This window comes from Ranitomeya variabilis, chromosome 3 (genome assembly GCF_051348905.1).
Source record: "Ranitomeya variabilis isolate aRanVar5 chromosome 3, aRanVar5.hap1, whole genome shotgun sequence".
Classification (NCBI taxonomy): Eukaryota; Metazoa; Chordata; class Amphibia; order Anura; family Dendrobatidae; genus Ranitomeya; species Ranitomeya variabilis.
In genome coordinates this window covers 746,398,136-746,422,929 of record NC_135234.1, presented here as the reverse complement: position 1 = coordinate 746,422,929, position 24,794 = coordinate 746,398,136, and the positions used below count along the sequence as shown (strand labels likewise).

Sequence of the window (24,794 nt, the reverse complement as noted above, 5' to 3'; positions counted from 1 at the left end):
CTTGCATTCATTATCACACATTGGCGAGTCTTGTCAGATAGGCAGCATGCTGCAATTTTTTATTTTTTATTTTTTCAAAGTCTCTTGTGTGATGCCTAATGATTGGAAATATAAACGCTGAATCGTGCATTGTGGTGAGGACAGCCCGCGAGGTGGAGACCCCGGTCAGGTCCTTGATTGGTCCTGTTCAATCCGTCTAAGGCTATGTGCACACGTTGCGGATTTATGTGCAGATCTTTCTTCCAGATTTTGAAAAAAAATTCTGCAGGTAAAACGAAGGATTACCGCGAATTTCCAGCATTTTTGTGCGGATTTCACCTGCGGATTCCTATAAAGGAACAGGTGTAAAACGCTGCCGAATCAGCACAAAGAATTGACATGCTGCAGAAAATACAAGGCAGCTTTTCTTTTTTTTTTTTTTTTTTTTTTCTGCAGCATGTGCACTGCGGATTTTGTTTTCTATAGGTTTGCATGGTACTGGAATTCGCAACATGTGCACATAGCCTTAAATCTCTCAAGTAGTTGTATTGCCCACAACGGCGGACGGTATCTTTAAATCAGCCATTCATAGAATCATAGAATGGTAGAGTTGGCAGGGTCCTCCAGGGTCATGGTGTCCAACCCCCTGCTCAATGCAGGATTCACTAAATCAGCCCAGTCTGTCCAGCCTCTGTGTGAAGACTTCCATTGAAGGAGAACTCACCACCTCTTGTGGCCGCCTGTTCCACTCATTGATCACCTTCACTGTCAGTTTTTTCTAATATATAATATGTCTTGTCTTTCAGTTTAATTCCATTGCTGTTTGTGTTCCCATGTGCAAATGAGAATAAGGCTGATTCCTCTACACTGGCATCACTACAGATATTTGTAGACGGCTATTAAGTCTCCTCTTAGTCTTCTTTTTTGCAAGCTAAACATTCCCAGATCCTTTAACAGTTCCTCATAGGACATAGTTTGTAGACCGGTCACCATTCTGGTCGCTCTTCTCTGAACTTGCTCCAGTTTGTATATAGATATACAGAAGATATATCTATATAGATAGATATCTCCCAGAACTGGACACAGTATTCCAGATGAGGCCTGACCAAAGAGGAGTAGAGGGCGATAATGACTTCACGAGATCTAGAATCCATGCTTCTCTTAATATATCCTAGATCTGGATTTGCTTTTTTGCTGTTGTATCACACTTTTGCATAAATGTATCCCAGACCCAAGTTAAATGCCTGTGGGTCACAGCATGACTAGTATTATGTATCAAGTCCATCATGTTACACTCGGGAATTACAGAAACTTTGAAAATCCAAATCATATGAAAACTCTATTTTTGCCAGAGCTGTAGAAGTTACAATTAAGAGACCACCACATCAAAACCCTGTCATGGGCAGCCCAATCTCCAGACCTGAACCCCACTGCAAAGCTCTGGAATGAAATCAAGAGTAAGGCCGGAGACACACTGCTGCGAGAGACGGCCGAGTCTCGCTGGTTAAAAGCAAGCTGTGGCACCGGCACTCCGGAGCGGGCAGCTCCATGTATTGCTATGCGGCTGCACGCTCCGCTCTGGAGTGCCGGTGCCACAGCTTGCTTTTAACCAGCGAGACTCGGCCGTATCTCGCAGCAGTGTGTCTCCGGCCTTAGATGGTTACAAGCCATCAAACAAAACTGCTTACATTTATGCGCCAGAAGCAGTGTGAAACTGGTGGAAAGCATGCCGAGATGCATGAAAGCTGTGATTATAAATCATGGTTATTCCACAAAATATTGATTGCTGAACTCTTCCTGAGCTAAAAACACTAGTATTGTTGTTTCTAAATGATTATGAACTTGTTTTCTTTGCATTATTTGAGGTCTGAAAGCACTGTTTGGTTTTTTTGTTTTTTTTGTTTTGTTTTTTTTTTAATCTTGACTAATTTTCTTTGTCCGAATTTCCAAGCAATAAATTTTGCATTTTTATTAGGAGATATGTGGTCAGTAGTTCATAGAATAAAAGAACAATTTACATTCTACTCAAAAATATACCTATAGAGAGAAAAATCAGACAAACTGAACATTTTGCAGTGGTCTCTTCATTTTTGCCAAAGCTGTTTGTGTTTGGGGACAGTGAGTTACCAAAATTACAGCTCTTCTCCTAAAAACTAGCTCTTTATATAATGAAACCTTTGTGCCTAAAGGTTGCGGCTGTTTCACCTAGGAATGAAGAAACTATTGTCCTGCGATGGGAATAAGTGGATCACAGTCATGTTGTCATTATGTGCATGTTTTATATATTGTTTGTGCATGTGTAAATTTACTGTGTAAATGGGCATATTGTATTGTGCTTCCTGCGAATATACATGTAAATGTTCGTGTTTATATGGGTGGGGATTGATGGTGGGGGGGCTCGGATACAAGTCCTTCACAGGGGCCCTTCAGTCAGTGTCCTCACCTACATACATTTTTTTTTTTTTTTTCCTTAATTTGACTGCACACCTTTGATTTCAGCCATTTTTTTTTCTTTTTTCAATCAACCAGCTGGATGCTCGGCACTACTCTGTAGTGCACAGGTCATTGTGTAGCGCCCCCACTGCCGCAGGGCCGAGGGGTACCCGGTACCGGGCCTGTGAGTCTCTGCTCTGGGGGTTGTCACGGTGGCTAGGCCCGGTCCGTGACCCTGCTGAGGGGCGTACAGTGATAGATATGATGGATGATGGTGGTGGTGGTGCTGTAGTGGTAAATAATGAGGACACCAGGTTGCAGTCTCTTTACCTCTTTACTAGTGTTGAGCATTCCGATGCTGCAAGTATCGGGTATCGGCCGATACTTGCTGTATCGGAATTTCCGATACCGAGATCCGATATTTTTGTAATATCGGATATCGGTATCGAAACAACATTAATGTAAAAAGGTGTAAAAGAAAGAATTAAAATAAAAAATATCGCTATACTCACCTGTCCGACGCAGCCGGGACCTCGGCGATTGTAAGCGGCAGCGTTGTTTCTTTAAAATTCGCGCTTTTACATGCTTACGTGAATTCCCGGCTTCTGATTGGTCAGGGCGGCCATGTTGCCGGGACGCGGACCAATCACAGCAAGCCGTGACGAAATTACGTCACGGCTTGCTGTGATTGGTCCGCGTCCCGGCAACATGGCCGCCATTAACCAATCACAAGCCGTGACGTCACGGGAGGCTGGACACGCGCTTATTTTGAAAAGCGCGCGTGTCCAGCCTCCCGTGACGTCACGGCTTGTGATTGGTCACGGCGCCATATTGCCGGGATGCGGACCAATCACAGCAAGCCGTGACGAAATTACGTCACGGCTTGCTGTGATTGGTCCGCGTCCCAGGAACATGGCCGCCATTAACCAATCACAAGCCGTGACGTCACGGGAGGCTGGACACGCGCTTATTTTGAAAAGCGCGCGTGTCCAGCCTCCCGTGACGTCACGGCTTGTGATTGGTCACGGCGCCATATTGCCGGGACGCGGACCAATCACAGCAAGCCGTGACGTAATTTCGTCACGGCTTGCTGTGATTGGTCCGAGTCCCGGCAACATGGCCGCCCTGACCAATCAGAAGCCGGGAATTCACGTAAGCATGTAAAAGCGCGAATTTTAAAGAAACAACGCTGCCGCTTACAATCGCCGAGGTCCCGGCTGCGTCGGACAGGTGAGTATAGCGATATTTTTTATTTTAATTCTTTATTTTACACATTTATATGGTTCCCAGGGCCTGAAGGAGAGTTTCCTCTCCTTCAGACCCTGGGAACCATCAGGAATACCGTCCGATACCTGAGTCCCATTGACTTGTATTGGTATCGGGTATCGGTATCGGATTGGATCCGATATTTTGCCGGTATCGGCCGATACTTTCCGATACCGATACTTTCAAGTATCGGACGGTATCGCTCAACACTACTCTTTACTGAAGGTTTTAGAGTCCTCAGTCCAGAGCGCTGTCAACAGGGCTGTCTGAGACCGGCCGGTCCAAAGGCACATCAGGAGTTCTCTTTACAGGTGGGAATCAGTGTCTACCTTCTAGCGCTTGTGTGTTGTAGTTCTTCCCTGCTGAGCTCCCGGGATAGTCCTCACAACTGCTTCTGCCTGTCTCTGATGTTCGTTCTCTCTCCGTCCCCCAGGTGATATGGTAGGACGCACCCGTATGACGGGGTTGGCCTGGAGTTCTTCCGGGACCCTAGAGTCGCCCCTCTCCCACAGCTGCCTCCGTTGTCTGCTTAGGTGATTTGTGTGAGACAGCCAACCTATAATTGGCTGTCCTGCCGTGGTTTGCAGTAGTACTTAAAGTCTCTTACTTGCTCGGCGTTCCGGCCACCGACTGTTTGCGCCTCAGAAGGATGTTGCCTCGGTCTAACAGCACGACTCCTTCTGGTCCTAATGCCTCTTTTCTGTATTCCCGTTGTGCACTGGTTAGTTCTGCTCTGAGGAGTCTGCCAGGATCCCATCCCTGACAGGTCCTCTCACTAGCTCTTCCCAGTTACTTCTCTCTCTGTCTTCCTGTCCAACCCCCAGTTTTACCACAGTGTGAGGAGTGGCCTACTAGATAGAACCACCCCCCCTGGTGGCCGGAGTGTGAAGTGTAGTGAGGTGTTACCTGGTCAGAGAAACTCCTTTAGTGCAATCAGACATACCATAGCTCCCCATAGTGGCGGAGCCACAGTACTGCAACGACCAGGACTCTGGGGCGCTGCACTTGCATATAAAAATGTTTCATCATTAAAATCATCCCTTCATTGTTCTGCAGTGAAAATAGAATCTAAACTGTGACGTCCTTCGAGGTTTAAGTGCACAAAATCACCGGACTCCATTTCTCTGATCACTGAGTCCAGCTAATAGCACGGAGCTCACCGCCTCTACAAATGAGTGTAGGGGACATAAAATTCCCAAATCTAAAATGATCAATGTCCATGACTATATATAACAAAAAACAAAAAACAAAACCTAAACACTGATGTGTCATCAAGCCGTACAATACCATCCCGGCTGTCATATTGCGCACTTTCCAATAAATAAGGCAGCACACTGTAGCGCCAAAACCTGCAAACATGAAACATGACTGACAATTGAATTGCATTACTGCACTAGAAATATGAAAAACTGAGCAAGCTTAGAGCATAAATTGGCCAATTCCTGTGTACCTTGTAGCCACAATAAGGCATTTCTCGTATACCAGGGCCTAGCAATGCCTGTCCTCTGAGAATAAAGTCTTCATCTGAATGGAAACCTGTGAGTCCTCTCTTTGACTAATTCAGATGAAGACTCTAATTCTGAGGAAAGGCATCTCTAGGCCCTTGTATACGAGAAATGCCTTATCTTGGCTACAAGGTACACGTAAATTGGCCAATTTATGCACTAAAATGTCTCAATTTTTCATATTTCTAGGGCAGTGATAAAATTCAATTTTAATGTTTCATGTTTTGGCACCAGTGCGCTGCCTTATTTATTTGACTGTGTACAAGTTGGTTACTCTCGGTTCAGCACCTGTTCACACTTAGTCTATGTTTGGATGTGACGGCCATTTTTTTTTTTTTTTATATTGTGCACTTTGTCATGTCGATCTTCCTTTCGATCAGGCTTTCTTAAGTGTAGATTCTGCACTGAATGTTGTGCGTCTCCTTCATTGTCCCCAATCTGTCTTCAGCGTATTCTATCAGCTAATGACCCATTAGTGCTCACCAGCAGGTTTACGGCATAATTTACCCATCGCTCTATTAACCCCTCAACGACCGCCAATGCACCTTTTAATGGCGGTTAAGGGGCCTTATTCCTCAGCGCCACTTTATAAGGGCCCTGAGAAGTGAGGAAGTGGTGCCCCTCAGCATCAGAAAATCTCAGGCATCTCCGCTACCGGGGGTAGCGGAGATCCCAGAGAACACTATTTGGGTCGCTGTTACCATCCATGTTTTTCTCTCCTCTGATATGATCTGACATCAGTGAGGGGAGAAATGGGGTCCCCGAGCCCCCCACGGTACCTTAGGTACCGGATCAGTAATCCTCAGTCCCACAGCCCCTCCTTCCTTCTGCAGAAAGAAAATGGTGGGCACATGCGCAGTGCACCCAGCAACCGAGGAGAATTTTCTTTTGATTACTGTGATTAAAAGTCCCCAATATTTGTAAATATGGCAGCAAGTACCTGGGCTATGTCTCTCGCTCTTCTCTCCTTGTAGTTGTTCTGGGAGAGGAGAGATGCACTACGTCCAAGTGCTGCCCTTTCAGAAACAAAAAAAATCATAAAATTGTCCACAAACCTCCGATTAAAAAAAAACAAAAAAAAAACACCAAGTCTGCGTAATACCTGTTGTCAGGGGATTACAAAAAGAGTTTACATTTTATTTTCTATTTATTTATTTTTTTTATTTTTATTTTTTTTTTGTGGTTAGGCTGAGGGGTAGGCTTGGGCAGTAACAAAAATACTATTGTTAGATTAGGGTTGTTTTTTTTTTTTTTTTAGTTAGGCAGGTAAAGAAGTGTTCTGCAGAACATTTAGCGCTGAGCAAGCGTACAACCTGCTTTGCTCAGACAGTGAAACTGAATCTGCCTCTGAAATAGATCTATTTTCAGTAAGCGTTGATGACTCTTCCTCCACAGGATCCCCCAGCCTGATTGGTAGCGGAGTCAGTCATCACTGCTGAAGCTTCAAACGCAGGACCAAGTACCGCCACCGTGAACGAATCTCAAGTCCCTCAAGAACTGACCCCCAACTATGAATGGCTAAACATAGAGACCCCTAATTATCCTCTTACAACATTAATTTCTTAATAAACCTCAGAGCACAATGTGGCAGTCTGAGTCCTTGATGAGTTACAAGGGCGTCTGTTATTCCGCCAATTTATCCCCTCCAAGCGAGCCAAATACATCGTCCATACTGTATAAAACATGTGAGCGCACATCAGGCTATACATCCATCTTCCCAGCCTGTGAAAGTAGGGACCGCCACATCAACCTCCCAAACTGCCCCCAGACAATTGGCATCCCGGCAAAATTGTCTGGGAGCTAATGTCACCCTTTCTACATCAAGAGTACCACGTCTACAGACAATTACTACACGAGCATCCCCCTATATAAATCCCTCCATGCTGCAAATATAGGGGCCTGTGGAACAGTCAAGAAAAACGTAGTGGGGTTTCCGCCACAGTTGTCCAGACGTTTGTAGAAGGAGGCATCATTCTCACTCGCAAGTGACCAACTTCTTGCAGTGAAGTGGAATAACGGGAAGGACGTCTACATGTTGACCACACTGCATGCGGACACCACTGTGATGGGCAGACGGGTGCCACCAGGGACAAACAGAAACCAATCTGCATCAGACTACACCAAATTTATGGGTGGCATTGACCTGTCAGACTATGTTCTGCAACCATACCTGGTGAAGTGGAAGACCAGGGCCTGCTACAAAAAAGGTATCTATCTATCCAGATTACTACCTATAACCATTTCATACTGTACACCAGCAGCAGACCCCCCCCCCCCCCTCCATCCTAGCCTGCAACGGTACCTGTAAGCGGTATATCCACATTGTAAGACGCACACCCATTTCCCTCCCAAAAATCTTTTGGGAAAAAGTGCATCTTACAAAGTGAAAAATACGGTAGATCAAACTTTTGCCAATGCCAAATACCAGGAAGTATAAAAACAAAGCCTCTTTGTTCAAAACATGACACCGAAAAGACAAAAAAAGCAGCGTCTAAAATTAAACACGTTAGGAAAAAAAAATGCAAGGAACCTAATTTACTTAAGTGCAGGAATGCTGCGACATCAAAAACCAGGGCCGGACTGGCCATAGGGCAGTTCTGGCAAATGCCAGAAGGGCCGGTGGCAGTAGTGGGCCGCTCGAATGTGCCGCTGTCGGCACACTCCCCCCGCTGTCGCGGCACACTCCCGGCCCCGCATTCAACTATACCGGCGTCAGACGCCGGTACAGTTGAATGCAATGATGGAGGAGAGAGCGTCTGCTGACGCCCCCTCTCCCATCATTCCCCGCTCTGCCTGCCGCTGACACTGCGGGTGCGCGATGACGTCATATCATCGCGCACCTGCTGTGTGACCGGGCGGGCAGACTGCGACTGCTGAGACCAGAGCCAGAGCAGCACGGGACACGAGGAGAGAGGTGAGTAGAGTGTTTGGTTTTTTTTTATCAATGAGTGATGACTGGATTGTGGAGCTATTGGGGGGGGCTGCCTGCCTGCATTACTTTCTATGGGGGCTGCCTGCCTGCATTACTTTCTATGGGGGCTGCCTGCCTGCATTACTTTCTATGGGGGCTGCCTGCCTGCATTACATTCTATGGGGGCTGCCTGCCTGCATTACATTCTATGGGGGCTGCCTGCCTGCATTACATTCTATGGGGGCTGTGCTGCATTATATTGTATGCTGCCTGCATTACATTCCATGGGCCTGTGCTGCATTATATTCTATGGGGCTGGCTGCATTCCATTCCATGGGCCTGTGCTGCATTATATTCTATGGGGCTGGCTGCATTTCATTCTATGGGCCTGTGCTGCATTACATTCTATGGGGCTGTGCTGCATTACATTCTATGGGGCTGTGCTGCATTACATTCTATGGGGCTGTGCTGCATTACATTCTATGGGGCTGTGCTGCATTACATTCTATGGGGGCTGTGCTGCATTATATTGTATGGTGGCTGCCTGCATTACATTCTATGGGGGCTGGCTGCATTCCATTCCATGGGCCTGTGCTGCATTATATTCTATGGGGCTGGCTGCATTCCATTCCATGGGCATGTGCTGCATTATATTCTATGGGGCTGGCTGCATTCCATTCTATGGGCCTGTGCTGCATTATATTCTATGGGGCTGGCTGCATTACATTGTATGGTGGCTGTGCTGCATTATATTGTATGGGGCTGTGCTGCATTATATTCTATGGGGCTGTGCTGCATTATATTCTATGGGGCTGTGCTGTATTACATTCCATGGGGCTGTGCTGCATTTAATTCTATGGGGCTGGCTGCATTACATTCTATGGGGGCTGTGCTGCATTACATTCTATGGGGCTGGCTGAATTACATTCTATGGGGCTGGCTGCATTACATTCTATGGGGCTGTGCTGCATTACATTCTATGGGGACTGTGCTGCATTAAATTCTATGGGGCTGTTCTGTATTACATTCTATGGGGCTGGCTGCATTACATTCTATAGGGGCTGTGCTGTATTACATTCTATGGGGGCTGGCTGCATTACATTCTATGGGGGCTGTGCTGTATTACATTCTATGGGGGCTGTGCTGTATTACATTCTATGGGGGCTCTGCTGTATTACATTCTATGGGGGCTGTGCTGTATTACAGTCTATGAGGACTGAGCTGTAATGCTGGATACAGCTGTAATTATATGTTATATAGTCGTGTTACACTCACCCCACTTCTTGTAGCCTACAAGTGTACAAAGATATTATACAGTCACCATGCGACAAGTGGGCCTGTGTGACTTCAAATGCCAGGGCTGAATTTTAGTCCCAGTCCGGCCCTGTCAAAAACTCACCAAATTCTCCTCATCGGAACGTGGACATAAGCTTCTATTTTTTTATTATGCCATTTATTCCATGGCGCTCTACATGTGAGGGGGTACATAATAAAAACAAGAACAATACAAGTCACAAATGGTACAGGAGGAGAGGCGCCCCTGCCCATGAGGGCTCACAATCTACAAGGGGTGGGTGAGGATACAGTTGGTGAGGATAGAGCTGGTCGTGCAGTGGTTTGGTCAATCGGTGGTTACTGCAGGTTGTAGGTTTGCCAGAAGAGGTGGGTCTTCAGGTTATTTTTGGAGGTTTCGATGGTAGTCGAGAGTCTGATATGTTGTGGTAGAGAGTCCCAGAGTAGGGATGATGCGTGAGAGAAATCTTGTATACGGTTGTGGGAAGAGGAGATAAGAGAGGAGTAGAGAAGGAGATCTTGTGAGGATCGGAGGTTGCGTGTAGGTAAGTACCGGGAGTCGATGTCACAGATGTATGGAGGAGACAGGTTGTAGATGGCTTTGTACGTCATGGTTAGGCTTTTGTACTGGAGTCTCTGGGCAATGGGGAGCCAGTGAAGGGATTGACAGAGGGTAGAGGCCGGGAAATAGCGGGGGACAGGTGGATTAGTCAGGCAGCAAAGTTTAGAATAGATTGGAGGAGTGCGAGAGTGTTCGAGGGGAGGCCTCAGCAGGAGGTTACAATAGTCGAGGCGGGATATGATGAGTGAATGGACTAGGGTCTTTGCAGATTCTTGGTTGAGAAATGTACGGATCCATGAAATATTTTTGAGTTGAAGGTGGCAGGAAGTGGAAAGTGCTTTGATATGCTGTTTGAAGGAGAGATCAGTGTCAAGGATTACCCCGAGGCAGCGAGCTTGTGGGACTGGGGAGAGTGGGCAGCCATTTACTGTAATGGATAGATTCGTTGGAGGGGTCGCGTAAGATGGGGGGGGGGGGAAGATGATGAATTCTGTTTTGTCCATGTTACGTTTTAGAAATCTAGCAGAGAAGAAGGATGAAATAGCAGACACACTGAGGGATTCTGGTTAGTAGGGTGGTGATATCTGGTCCAGAGATGTAGATCTGTGTGTCATCAGCATAGAGATGATACTGAAAACCGTGAGATTCTATGAGCTGTCCAAGGCCGACTGTGTAAATGGAGGAGAGCAGGGGCCCTAGAACTGAACCTTGTGGGACTCCAACAGGTAGGTGGTGAGGAGGTGGTGTGTGAGTGGGAGACACTGAATGTCCGGTCAGTTGGGTATGACGAGATCCAGGATAGGGTCAAGTCTGTGATGCCAAGGTATGAGAGGGTCTGCAGCAACAGGGAATGGTCCACTGTGTCAAAGGCAGAGGACAGGTCCAGGAGGAGGAGGAGGATAGAGTAGTGTCGCTTGCTCTTGGCAGTTAATAGGTCATTGGTGACCTTAGTTAGATTCTGTTGAAACTTTATAGAGAAAATGAATATCACGGAATTACGGCAGTGTTATATTCTTGCGATACTCTGTGATCAAAACTCAGTGATTCAAGTTGATAAACTCTGATACACTATAATACTCTGATTTATACACAGTATCGATGTCTATGAATTTGGTACAATTTCATCAATATAATATACCGTTTGACACACATTAAACCCTCTGATACTTTTACACTTTTTGATACTGTGATAGTTTAACACACTACGATACACTTTAAATAGCAAAATCCTATAAAATGCAGGGACAGATGCTGCACTTTGATAGACTTTGGTCAATACATTAAGAAACACATTTATCCACTTTGATAGACCTTAATAAATTTCAATACTTTAAACCCCTTTGCTACACTGATAATTTTGTAAATTAAAGCATATTATCATCAATGCACTGATAGACTTTGATCAATACACTATAATACACAAATACTTTATTATACCTTGCACTTTGATGCACTTTAATACAAAGGATCTACTGTAAGTGTAACAAAGCCTAGCACTTTCATCTACATTGATACACACACTATGATTCGCTTTAAAGAGAACCTGTCACCAGCAGAAACGCTATTAACCTGCAGATATGGGGTTGATCTGTAGGATAATGGCATTGCTTACCTGCCAGGCACTTGCACTTTGCCGAACACTGCGGGGACAAAAATGTTATTCCTCTGGTTGCATTCGGTTTCAGTTATGGGGCAGCACCGGTGCAGGTTCAGTCACTGCTCTGAGTATACGGCTGTACCCCCACCCCCGGCCCTGACTGACAGCCGCCCTAGTGTAAGTCAGGGCCTATTGTCAGAATAAAATATTTCTCCCCGCCATGTTCGGCTATGTGCTGGCATCGGGCCGGTTAGTAACGCTATTAATATGCAGATTAACCCCATATCTACATGTTAATAGAGTTTTTGCTGGTGACAGGTTCCCTTTAATACATTTTGATATGCATTAATAGTTTTATCAATGCACTTTGATTCCCTTTGATAAATCTTGAAACACTTGAGCCATTTTTGTGCACTGTAATAAACATTAATACACTTTGATCAATATTCTTTCATACACTATGATGCACATTAAGGAAAAAAAAATCCTATAAAATGCAGGGACAGACAGACACTGCCAGATGGGCTGATGGGAGAGGGGCGCTGTGTGTGGATGGAGGACAGGAAGACTCGCACTCGCACACAACCCTTTGATACACTTCGATCAGTACACTTTGTTAGTTTTGTGCACTGATACTTTTGTACACTTGATTCACTTTAATATTTTAACTTTGATACTTATAATATACTTTAATAAACTGATGTGGTCCATGATGCGCCTCTGCTCTGACCCTGCTTGGTGGCCATTCCTACCTCTGGACGGCAGCCCTTCTATGGTGGCATTCCACTGAGTCCTATTGTAAATCCAGATCCCTGTACAGGGGTAAAAGGGTATTGGGATTTCTCTGGAGTCTGCCAGACAGAGCGGCTTGTGCTAAGTTTGTCCTAGGCAGCCTTTTGAGCACGTGACCTCAGGTAGACCTTACAAGACCATCAGAGAATTGTATTCGGATTCCATATACAGAGCTCCTAAATGGTGGCAGAGCAAAATTATCCTACAAATTACACCATTATGGAAATTGCACCACTATGGTAATTTATCTACAGGTGTAGCAATTTTTGACTCTATTGGTGGTTTCCACAAACAATCAGCAGTGGATGTTATGGAGAGAACTGCAAATCTTTAATTGCATTCCTTGATGCCCCGTACATTGTGCCCAGCTTTTGCTTCTGGAGACATGCACCCAGTAAATTAGGCGGCTCTCATCACTACAGAAATGCCAAACACATGGATTCTATATGTGATTTAGGCACACAGGGGCTTAGAATGGGGGCATGCAGAATCTACTGGATTTCTTTTGGCGGGGCGAGGAGCCATAGTGTTTCTCCAGAGCCTTTCTACTACCAGTAACGTGGAAGCCCCTCTTATTAACATTGACAGATGACGAACCTGAGTGGGGACTTATTTATTATTTTTTTTGGATTGAGTTGAGGCTTTTATTTATGGGGCCGTGCACATGTCAGATTTTTTTCCTTGGGTACGAAAAATTGCAGCATGCCCAAGTTTGATCTCATAGTGAGTTGCATGGCTGAGTGCAATCAGAATGAGTCTGTAGAAAACATCGGACTGCACTCAGATGTCAGTAGATTGCAGACATTGAAGGCCATCTCCACTATCTGGTTTTAAATTGGAGCAACAAACACCAAATATCACATATAAAAAATGTATACAGATGGATAAATGTATGTGTAATATTATGACTAGTCACACTTACAGTGCATGTGCAAAACATGTGAAGAAATCTCAATGTGCACGATTAAGTGTGGATATATCGAATAACAAATCAAATCATTACCACAAAGTGCAAGAGTGCAAAAAAGTACTGGAGGAATTGGATATGGGGGTAATATACTTTTTAAAGGTCGCCAGGTCAAGTATTCGGCACACCCCAACGTGCGTCTCGGTAAAACTTCCTTCATCAGGGTTTTTTTCCCAAAACGTGCGTGGTTACGGAACCAGGTGACCCTTAAGGGTATGTGCACACGTTGCGGATTTTGCTGCGGATTTTTCCACAGCGGATTTGGAAAATCCGCAGTGCAAAACCACTGCGGTTTTCACTGCGGATTTTCACGCGGTTTCTTCTACGGATTCCTCTGCGGGTTTTCAACAGCACTTTCCTATTGGTGCAGGTTGAAAACCGCTGCGGAATCCGCAGAAAGTGACTTGCTACTTCTTTTTTTTCCGCAGCGAATCCGCACGGAATATTCCGCAGCATGTGCACTGCGGATTTAGTTTTCCATAGGTTAATATTACTGTACACCACATGGAAAACTGCTGCGGATCCGCAGCTTCAAATCCGCTGCGGATCCGCAGCGTGTGCACATAGCCTTAAAGGTATATTACCAGTATTTCTAATTCCTCCAGTACGCTTTTCTTGCACTCTTGCACTTTGTGCATGATTAAGTGTGGATATATCAAATAACAAATCAAACTAGATGGGCATTTCCTGAAGGAAATACATGGTGCTTGAACAGCACTGCCAGCTTTACAGCAGCACTTACTTATCACACAAAGGACGGGGGGGGGGGGGGGGGGGGGGCACTTGCTTATCACACAGGACGGGGGGGCACTTGCTTATCACACAAGGACGGGGGGGGCACTTGCTTATCACACACAGGACGGGGGGCACTTGCTTATCACACACAGGACGGGGGGCACTTGCTTATCACACACAGGACGGGGGGCACTTGCTTATCACACACAGGACGGGGGGCACTTGCTTATCACACACAGGACGGGGGGGCACTTGCTTATCACACACAGGACGGGGGGGCACTTGCTTATCACACAGGACGGGGGGGGCACTTGCTTATCACACAGGACGGGGGGGCACTTGCTTATCACACACAGGACGGGGGGCACTTGCTTATCACACACAGGACGGGGGGCACTTGCTTATCACACACAGGACGGGGGGGCACTTGCTTATCACACACAGGACGGGGGGGCACTTGCTTATCACACACAGGACGGGGGGGCACTTGCTTATCACACACAGGACGGGGGGGCACTTGCTTATCACACAGGACGGGGGGGGCACTTGCTTATCACACAGGACGGGGGGGCACTTGCTTATCACACAGGACGGTGGGGCACTTGCTTATCACACAGGACGGGGGGCACTTGCTTATCACGCAGGATGGGGGGGCACTTGCTTATCACGCAGGACGGGGGGGCACTTGCTTATCACACAGGACGGGGGGGCACTTGCTTATCACACAGGACGGGGGGCACTTACTTTTCACACACAGGACCGGGGGGCACTTACTTTTCACATACAGGACCCGGGGGCACTTACTTTTCACACACAGGATGGGGGGCACTTACTTATATACAGACATCCCCCCCCCCCCTATTTACAGACAACCCCCCTATATACGGACACTGTACATTTGCCTAGCAGCCATCTTTGTAAGGTCAGTGCACCTGTGCTGTGGCTTTAATCCATGTCAGTTGGGGGTCAGGGAAAGGTTGCCATTAATTCCTATGGGAAATTTTTTTTTAATGCGATTTTTAAAAAAACAAAAAAAACCTACAAATCGGATCAACTCCTAAAATACATAGCACACCTGTCCCCACCGAGGGCTTCGAAACGCTGCCTAAACGGGGTCTCTACGCCGAGCGGTTTGGGCCGCATTAATTGCAGAAAACGCGGAGAAGAATAAAATATAAGAAATCGGATTACAATATGTTGCTTGAACCATAATCATTACCACATACATTTTTTATTTTTTTTTAAAGTATTTACAAAGTTTATTAAAATAATTTTATTTTTTTCTGTTTTCAGATGACACTTAAAATAAAAAGATAAAAAGTGCCCGGTGTACATAGTGAGAAGTAATATATACACACAATGTAACAGTTACAATACATTTATTGCACAGAGGTTACTCTTTTGTTTTTGTGAAATCAAAGGGCTTCCACCACTGTGCAAACTGTAAAACCTTTTTCCTCTGATCGTCAAAGTTCTCTCGCACGGCTTTTCTCCAGACTCTGGGCTCCAGATCCAGCATGCCACCGATGATTTCCTTGCCAAGATAATGTGGGAACTTGTTATGGTCTTCGATAATGTGAGCAAAACCTCCTTGTAGTCCAAAATCCACTGAGAAATAAGGCAAGCCTTTTGGAACAGATCGCCGAACATCCTTTGTAGACAGGTCTATTAGCTTCTTATTCATAGACCATTCCTCGTCAGATTCCAGAATTGCTTTCTTGAAATAAATGGGTGCCATATCTCCCACCTCCTTCGGCAGGGGAATACATTCATAGACCAGATGAAAGCGTTTTTTTAAGTTTGTGTTTGTTTCCAGAAAGACGCAGTCCAGTCCGTTATCGGCAAATAGCCTGACTAATGTTTTACGGAACATCTGAATTTCATTCCATAGGTCTTCATCCAGAAGCGTCGCTGCAGTGTAGTGTTGTAAAGGAACGATCAGACAATGTCCCTCCGTGAGGGAAAGGTGGTTGGGAAGACACAAATATACCTTCACTCCTATAGCAATGATCAGGTGCTTTGGCAGCTCAGCATTATCAAAGCAAAATGGACATTTTTCCATTCTGGCAGCCAGTCTCCGATGCTCGGCCATGGCTTGCTGCCTCTCTCTTTCCTCTTCCTCATTTGCTCGCTCTTTCTTTGCAGCTTTTGAGACAAACATATCGTCCAGGGTGTAGTAATCCCGGTCAGTCTTCTCTCTGAGCTTGGCTGCCATTCTCAGGTATAGCTTGTTCTGGTCTTCGGCAGTTCACATCTTTTCTCTCTTGACCAGATCTTGAAGGCTCTGATGGTCGTCATCATGGAAGTAACGCACCCTCTCCTTGTCCACGTGTGTCTCAACCAGTTGTCTTTTTCGCCTTCCTCTCCGCGGCTCTGCAGGACCCACCATGGAGTTCACTGGCCACGCTCTACCAGATAGGTCGGTTTTCACCAGCAGAACTTCTTGCTCTTCTCCAGCTTCGGATTTCTGGGATTTTTCTCTCCTTTCTTTCTCGTAGTCTTCCAGTCGATTTTGCTGACGAGCTTCTTCCAGTTGAGCTTTGAGTTTTGCAGCCATCTCCGTGTTCCCCATTATTTCCGCCTTTACAATCTTAGCACCGAGCTTGTTCATCTCTTCCTCACTGCGTATTTGGACAGGATGTGGTTTTGCTTCGGGTCATGAGGATGTTGGTGGGCTTTCTTGGATGCTTTGAACAATGGCAAGTGCTCCTTCACTTCTGGGATTCACCTGTCTCTCTTCAATAAAAGGCCTAATTAGCCATACGCTTTGGCAATGCTAATGTGTACTTAGTCCTGCCAATAAAGCTCATTTGAATTGAATTGAATGTCCTAATTCTTCAGAAACAGTCTTATTTTATGTAGATTCTCTTGAATGACAAAGAATCAATCAACTTGAACATATGTGCCATGCAAGCTGTAAAAAGTGATTGCCATCATTGCACACAAGCGGGCAGTGACAATTATCTTACATCATGGCAGTAATCAAACAATGCATAAGCAATATGAAAATAATTGTTGCTTTACAATAAGAAAACTAAGCAACAGAAATGAATAATTTGAGAAGAAAAGCATAGTTTAGAAGCCTCATGCCTGTATAGATTTGCATTCAAGGCTCAGATTTCTCCAGATATTCTCTCCAACAAAACTGGGGCTGAAATGGCTAGCTGAACGGATTACTTACTGATTACATAACAAGAGACACCAGACACCACCCCCCCTGGAATGTTGAGATAAGAGGGAAGAAAACAAATAGCTTTTCAGGTTTGCTTTGAACAGTCAGAGAAACAGCACAAGGAAAAAAAAAATTTTCTTTTACAATATCCAATCTTGAGAACTGAATGTATTTATTTTTAGAGGAAAAGCAGGGAAATAACAGAGAAAAAAAAATTGCACAGAACTGTACTGAAAGCCAATGCGTATGGTTTGTACTGAAAGCATGTGTAAATCTGCACCTAAGGCAACTGTTTACTTCATAAACAATAGTAGATTCAGTAAAAATACTGTCACACTCAGCGATGCTGCGGCGATGTAGACAACGAGCCGACCTAAACTAGATCGCTGGAGCGTCGCTGTTTAGGTCGCTGTAGAGACGTCAAACACAGCAACTCCAGAACGTTGCAGGAGCTAACCGGTGACGTAACGGCAACTCACTTCTCGTTCTCGCTGGTTGTTAGCTCCATGTCAAACAGCCGGAGTGTACCGACTGCCTAGAAGGAGACGCTGCGACGCCCCCTATGCTCGTTGCTGGCGTCGTTGCTTTTGATGTCAAACATGACGATACACGCCGACCTGGCGACAAAATAAAGTTCTGGACTTCTAGCTCCGACCAGCGATGGCACAGCGGGATCCAGATCGCTGCTGCGTGTCAAACACAGCGAGATCGCTATCCAGGACACTGCAACGTCACGGATTGTTGTCGTTCTCTTTGCAAAGTTGCTGAGTGTGACGGTACCTTAAGTAAGTAGTCTCAAAAGAAATTATAACTCATTTGTTTTACTCCAAAAATGGCTGAAATTAGCATAAAATGCTATTCGTTCATTTTTTACCGGAAAAGTACAAGTGTAAAAAAAAAAGTGGAGCAAAAACTAAACCAAAAAAAGTACCCTTAGAAAGAACCCCTCTAATTCCCTCTTTGACCGCTTACAATCTGGCTTCCGGTCACACCATTCCACTGAAACTGCCCTAACTAAGGTCACCAATGACCTCTTAACCGCCAAGAGCAAGTGCAGCGCCCCCACTGCCGCAGGGCCGAGGGGTACCCGGTACCGGGCCTCTGAGTCTCTGTCCTGGGGTTGACACGGTGGCTAGACCCGGTCCGTGACCCTGCTGAGGGGCGTACAGTAATAGATGTGGATGGTGGTAGTGGTGGTAGTGGTGCGGTGCAGTAAATAACGAGGACACCAGGTTGCAGTCTCTTTACCTCTTTACTGAAGGTCTCAAAGTCCTCAATCTGGAATACGGTTAACCAGGCTGTGCAAGTCCGGCCGGTCCGATGGCACCTCCAGAGTTCCCTTTGCAGGTGGAAATCTGTGCCTTCCTGCTAGCGCTATGTGTTGTGGTTCTCCCCTGCTGAGCTTATGGGATAGTCCCCACAACTGTTGTGTCTGTTTCTCGTGTTCCCTCACAACTCGATTAGATGATCTTCTGCTAATCCTCCGTCCCTCCCTGGTGTTATGGTTGGGACGCACCCGTATGACGGGTAGGCTCGGAGCTCTTCCGGGACCCTAGAGTCGCCCCTCTCCAAAGGTTGCCCCCTATGTCTGCGTAGGTGATTTAGGTGAGACAGCCCGCCTGTGACTGACTGTCCTGCCGTTGGTTTAAAGTATGGCTTAGAGCTCTGTACCTCCTCGGCGTTCCGGCCGCCGGTTGTTTACGCCTCAGTAGGATGTTGCCTCGATCTTACAGCACGACTCCTACTGGTATTCTCCTTCTTGCTTTGATCTCGTTTCTCACTCAGCACAATAAATCTCGCTTCTTGTCCTTTCTTAGGGCACCGCCGCTATGAAGTACAGGCACGGTCCCGTAGCTTTCTCTGTTTGCCAGGCCTGTCAGGATCCCACCCCTGACAGGGACCCTACCGAATCTTCCCCTACAACACCCTCTGCCACAAGGTGTTGCCTGGTTCCAACCCAGTCAGCGTTCTCTCTAACTTCCTGCCTAACCCCGAGTTTTACCAGACTGTGAGGAGTGGCCTAATGAATAGTACCCTTAGCTCCCCCTGGAGGCCAGACTGTGAAATGTATTGGTGTCTGTGATACCTGGTCAGATGAACTCCTTCAGTGCCATCAGACGTACCATAGCCCCCCTTAGCGGCGGAGCCACAGTACTGCAACGACCAGGACTCTGGGGCGCTGCACAAGCGACACTACTGTCCTCCTCCTCGACCTGTCGGCTGCCTTTGACACAGTGGACCATTCCCTATTATTACAGACCCTCTCATCCCTTGGTATCACAGACTTAAGGTACCGTCACATTAAGCGACGCTGCAGCGATATAGACAATGATGCCGATCGCTGCAGCGTCGCTGTTTCATCGTTGTGTGGTCGCTGGAGAGCTGTCACACAGACAGCTCTCCAGCGACCAACAATGCCGAAGTCCCCGGGTAACCAGGGTAAACATCAGGTTACTAAGCGCAGGGCCGCGCTTAGTAACCCGTTGTTTACCCTGGTTACCAGTGTAAATGTAAAAAAACACAAACACTACATACTTACGTTCCGGTGTCTGTCGTGTCCCCCGGCGTCCGCTTCCCTGCACTGTGTAAGCGCCGGCCCTAAAGCACAGCGGTGACGTCACCGCTGTGCTTTGCTTTACGGCCGGCACTGACACATTCAGTGCAGGAAGCTCTGAGCAGCAGTGCGGACGCCGGGGGACGTGACAGACATCAGAAGGTGAGTATGTAGTGTTTTTTTTTTTTTTGTTTTTTTTTACTTTTACAATGGTAACCAGGGTAAATATCAGGTTACTAAGCATGGCCCTGCGCTTAGTAACCCGATATTTACCCTGGTTACCATTGTAAAACATTGCTGGCATCGTTGCTTTTGCTGTCAAACACAACGATACATGCCGATCTGACGACCAAATAAAGTTCTGGACTTTCTGCTCCGACCAACGATATCACAGCAGGATCCATATCGCTGCTGCGTGTCAAACTCAACGATATCGCTATCCATGACGCTGCAACGTCACGGATCGGTATCGTTATCGTTGGAAAGTTGGTCAGTGTGAAGGTACCTTTAGCCCTATCCTGGATCTCATCATACCTAACAGACCGGACATTCAGCGTCTCCCACTCACACACCACCTCCTCACCTCGCCCCCTATCTGTCGGAGTCCCACAAGGTTCAGTCTTAGGGCCCCTGCTCTTCTCCATTTACACCTTTGGCCTGGGACAGCTCATAGAATCTCATGGCTTTCAGTATCGCCTCTATGCTGATGACACACAGATCTACATCTCTGGACCAGATATCACCTCCCTACTAACCAGAATCCCTCAATCACTATTTCATCCTTCTCCGCTAGATTTCTGAAACTTAACATGGACAAAACAGAATTCATCATCTTTTCCCCATCTCACACGACCCCCCCCCCCCCCCCAGCGAACTACAGTCAATTACAGTAAATGGCTGCCCACTCTCCCCAGTCCCACAAGCTCGCTGCCTCGGGGTAATTCTTGACGCTGATCTCTCCTTCAAACCACATATCCAAGCCCTTTCCACTTCCTGCCACCTTCAACTCAAAAATATTTCATGGATCCGTACATTCCTCAACCAAGAATCTGCAAAAACCCTAGTCCATGCCCTCATCATCTCTCGCCTTGACTACTGCAACCTCCTGCTCCGTGGCCTCCCCTCTAACACTCTCGCACCTCTCCAATCTATTCTAAACTCTGCTGCCCGACTAATCCACCTGTCCCCCCGCTATTCTCCGGCCTCTCCTCTCTGTAAATCCCTTCACTGGCTCCCCATTGCCCAGAGACTCCAGTACAAAACCCTAACCATGATGTATGGAGGAGACAGGTTGTGGATGGCTTTGTACATCTGTGACCTCGTCTCCTGGTACTTTCCTGCACGCAACCTCCGATCCTCACAAGATCTCCTTCTCTACTCCCCTCTTATCTCCTCTTCCCACAATCGTATACAAGATTTCTCTCGCGTATCACCCCTACTCTGGAACCCTCTACCACAACATATCAGACTCTCGCCTATCATCAAAATATTCAAAAAGAATCTGAAGACCCACCTCTTCTGACAAGCCTACAACCTGCAGTAACCACCGATCGACCAAACCGCTGCATGACCAGCTCTACCCTCACCTACTGTATCCTCACCCATCCCTTGTAGATTGTGAGCCTTCGTGGGCAGGGTCCTCTCTCCTCCTGTACCAGTCGTGACTTGTATTGTTCAAGATTATTGTACTTGTTTTTATTATGTACACCCCTCCTCACATGTAAAGCACCATGGAATAAATGGACACATACTGTAGATACCCAACAAGATGAAAAGTAATCTACCAGGAAGGAAAGTTACCTTCCTCAAAGCTTTACCCTTTTTAAACTTGTTTTATTGAAGGAGAAAAAGAATAAAAAAATCATATAATTCGGTAATTTTACAATAGCACAATGGAGCATCAAGGATGGAAATAGGCAACAGTTATGATATAAAGGCAATATAATGCCGCACATTGTGACCAGATGTCCCAAACAGAAATGAAGGTATAAATCTATGATCCAGTTTACCTAGAATGTGATCCACAAGTTACTTCTATATTGAACAGTAAGATCTGGAATCGGTACATGTCAAAGAGAATAAACAGACTTGATGTGATCGGATGTCGATCGCTATTCCATCAAACCGCAAGTAGAAGCAACTAATTCTCGGGATGATAGTACCGAACAGAGCTTTACCACTGACCTCCCACATGATAGAGTATATCAGGACAATTCTAATGTATATAATCCAATATTTCAGGTTGGCTAACAGTATTTACAAGGCCTGTCCAAGATTAATTGACCTTTTATCCTTCCATTGTGAAGCTGTAGGGTTGTTGGTTTTTTTAGCTAGAAAGTTTCTTTAAGCACATGTTCACACTTTCAGTATTTGGTCAGTATTTTACATCAGCATCTGTAAGTCAAAGTCGGTAGTGGGTGAAAAATGCAGGCATGGTGACATTTTTCTATTATACGTTTCCTCTGGTGACCAGAAAATTGCCCAAAGGAAAATTGCCAATTGCGCATCACAAAGTTTCAGATCTATATTTGAGGTGCAAGGTGAGGATGTTCCCATAATATGTGAAAAATGCCCAGACATGAATATCAGCAGGAAAAACAGTATAGAGTTATAGGTGAGATGCTCTGCAGAAGAATAGTAGTTAGGCCGGCGTCACACTAGCGAGTTTTACGGACGTATGAGAGGTGCAGAAAATACGGATTGCACACGGCCCAATGATTCTCCATGTCCCAGCTCCTATCAGCCGTATTTTACTGATCCGTATTATACGGTCTTCTACTGCTGTAGAAAATCGCAGCATGCTGCGTTTGTCACCGTATTGCGCAAAAAAAATCGCCAATGAAAGTCTATGGGGGCAAGAAAAATACGGATTACACACGGACCAGCAGTGTGGCTTGCGAGAAATACGCAGTGGTGTTCTGTAGAAAAGCCGGTAATTCAATTGCCGGCTTTTCCTATCTCCTTCACAAACCCGACAGGATATGAGACATGGTTACATACAGTAAACCATCTCATATCCCTTTTTTTGTTTTTCATATTCCACACTACTAATGTTAGTAGTGTGTATGTGCAAAATTTTGGCGCTCTAGCTATTAAATTAAAGGGTTAAATCGCGGGAAAAATTGGCGTGAGCTCCCGCGCAATTTTCTCCGCCAGAGTGGTAAAGCCAGTGACTGAGGGCAGATATTAATAGCCTGGAGAGGGTCCATGGTTATTGCCCCCCCCAGCTAAAAACATCTGCCCCAGCCACCCCAGAAAAGGCACATCTGGAAGATGCGCCAATTCTGGCACTTGGCCACTCTCTTCCCACTCCCATGTAGTGGTGGGATATGGGGTAATGAAGGGTTAAGGTCACCTTGCTATTATAAGGTGACATTAAGCCAGATTAATAATGGAGAGGCGTCAATTATGACACCTACCAGTGGGATCGCATTTGGATTTCCGCACTCTAATGCGCAGAGTGTCGCCACATATAACAAGGTCTTCCTTGATTTAAGCCGCCTACCAATGCTTTATGACTGCAGCACTAGTTCACTAATGCCAAGTGCCCCGAAGAAGGCTATTGCGAACTCTGCAGATATTAGTGTTGACTTGTATTGTGACTTGCATACTGATGAAGAAATTTCAATAATGTTGTGCAATAGCCTTAACGAAACGGAGCGATGGCATTCCTGACTAGGTTGAAGCCTTTTCCAGTTTTTAACGGTTTGCTTGATTGAAAAAATATTTAGTTACGACCGCCCACCCCATTATCTGCAAGAAGGCTATTCCCGATAGATGCCGTTAATGTACCTGACGCTTGAGCCGATTTTAAGAGTTCTACTAACACTTCGCATCTCACTCGGTTGCACCTATCGACTGGTCTTCCTTGAATTAGCGAGCACCACTCTTCCCATGCCTTACCGTAAACCCGCCAGGTAGCCGGTGTCACTGAAAGGTGGGTTAAGGGCATCAGTGATTGGCCACCATGTCCCAAAGTGAAGGAGGACACTGTAGGCCCGATGGCTGCACGTTGGGAAGGAAGACTTTGAAGGCCTGCCTATCAGAAGATAACAGTTAACAATGTTCTCATCTGCAACTGATGTAAATGTGGCACAGCACCAGATGTTTGATGCATAATAGCGCTAGGCGGTGCAACAGCATGAGTAAGGGTGGGCAAGAGGAGGACATGCTGTTCAAAGGGAACCTGTCACCTCAAATTGGCGGGATATGTAAATGCCTTTTTTTTCGGTCTGATGGGTGGCGTTTCGTCTTAATTTCTCCACCCCATCCGTCCCTGTTGTCCGCAATATGTTTGAGACTTAGAGTACTTGTCCTCTATAGTTCGCGCGTGCTCAATGCAATCTTCGCTCGTGCACACGCAGTATGCTTTGCCCAACTGTGGGCAAAGCCGAAAAGCATTACTGCGCATGTGCCAGTGCACTGTCCCACAACACGGCGAAATACTTCTGGGACATAGTGCACAGGCATGTAATGTTTTCGGCTTTGCCCGCAGATGGGCAAAGCATACTGCGCGAACGAAGATTGCATTGCACACACGCGAACTATGGAGGCAAGTACTCCATTTCTCCACCCAATCCGTCCCTGTTGTCCGTAATATGTTTGAGAATTAAAGACGAAACGCCGCCCACCAGACCGGAAAAAAGGCATTTACATATCCTGCCAATTTGAGGTGACAGGTTCCCTTTAAGGTTTTTCCTGTTCTCGGGTGTTTGGTTAAAAATCTATGTTTGTATTTTTCAATTGGCACCCCAAAGCTCGACTGATGTTACTATAGAAAAAGCTTCTACCAGTGCTGGGTCGTGGCCGTGGTCCATAAGACTGGCCAGGTGCCTTTGCACCATTGGTCCTTGTAGATTGCCACAAAACCATCTGTGATATTTCCACCCACCACTAGGCCTAGATCTTTGCTTGGCGTCTCTCGTGCCATGACGCATGTATGCCCATTGTAGGATTCTAGGAATGTCCTCCAGACCAGCAAGTCCGCCTTCAGGGAGCGGTTGAGTCTAATTCTGTGGCCCTGCTGGG

General features: G+C 46.2%; 1 pseudogene; it reads right to left on the bottom strand.

Annotated features, from left to right (window-relative positions):
- Positions 1-15,372: 15,372 nt before the first annotated feature.
- Positions 15,373-24,696, bottom strand: LOC143817795 (CWF19-like protein 2 pseudogene; annotated as a pseudogene).
- Positions 24,697-24,794: the final 98 nt, after the last annotated feature.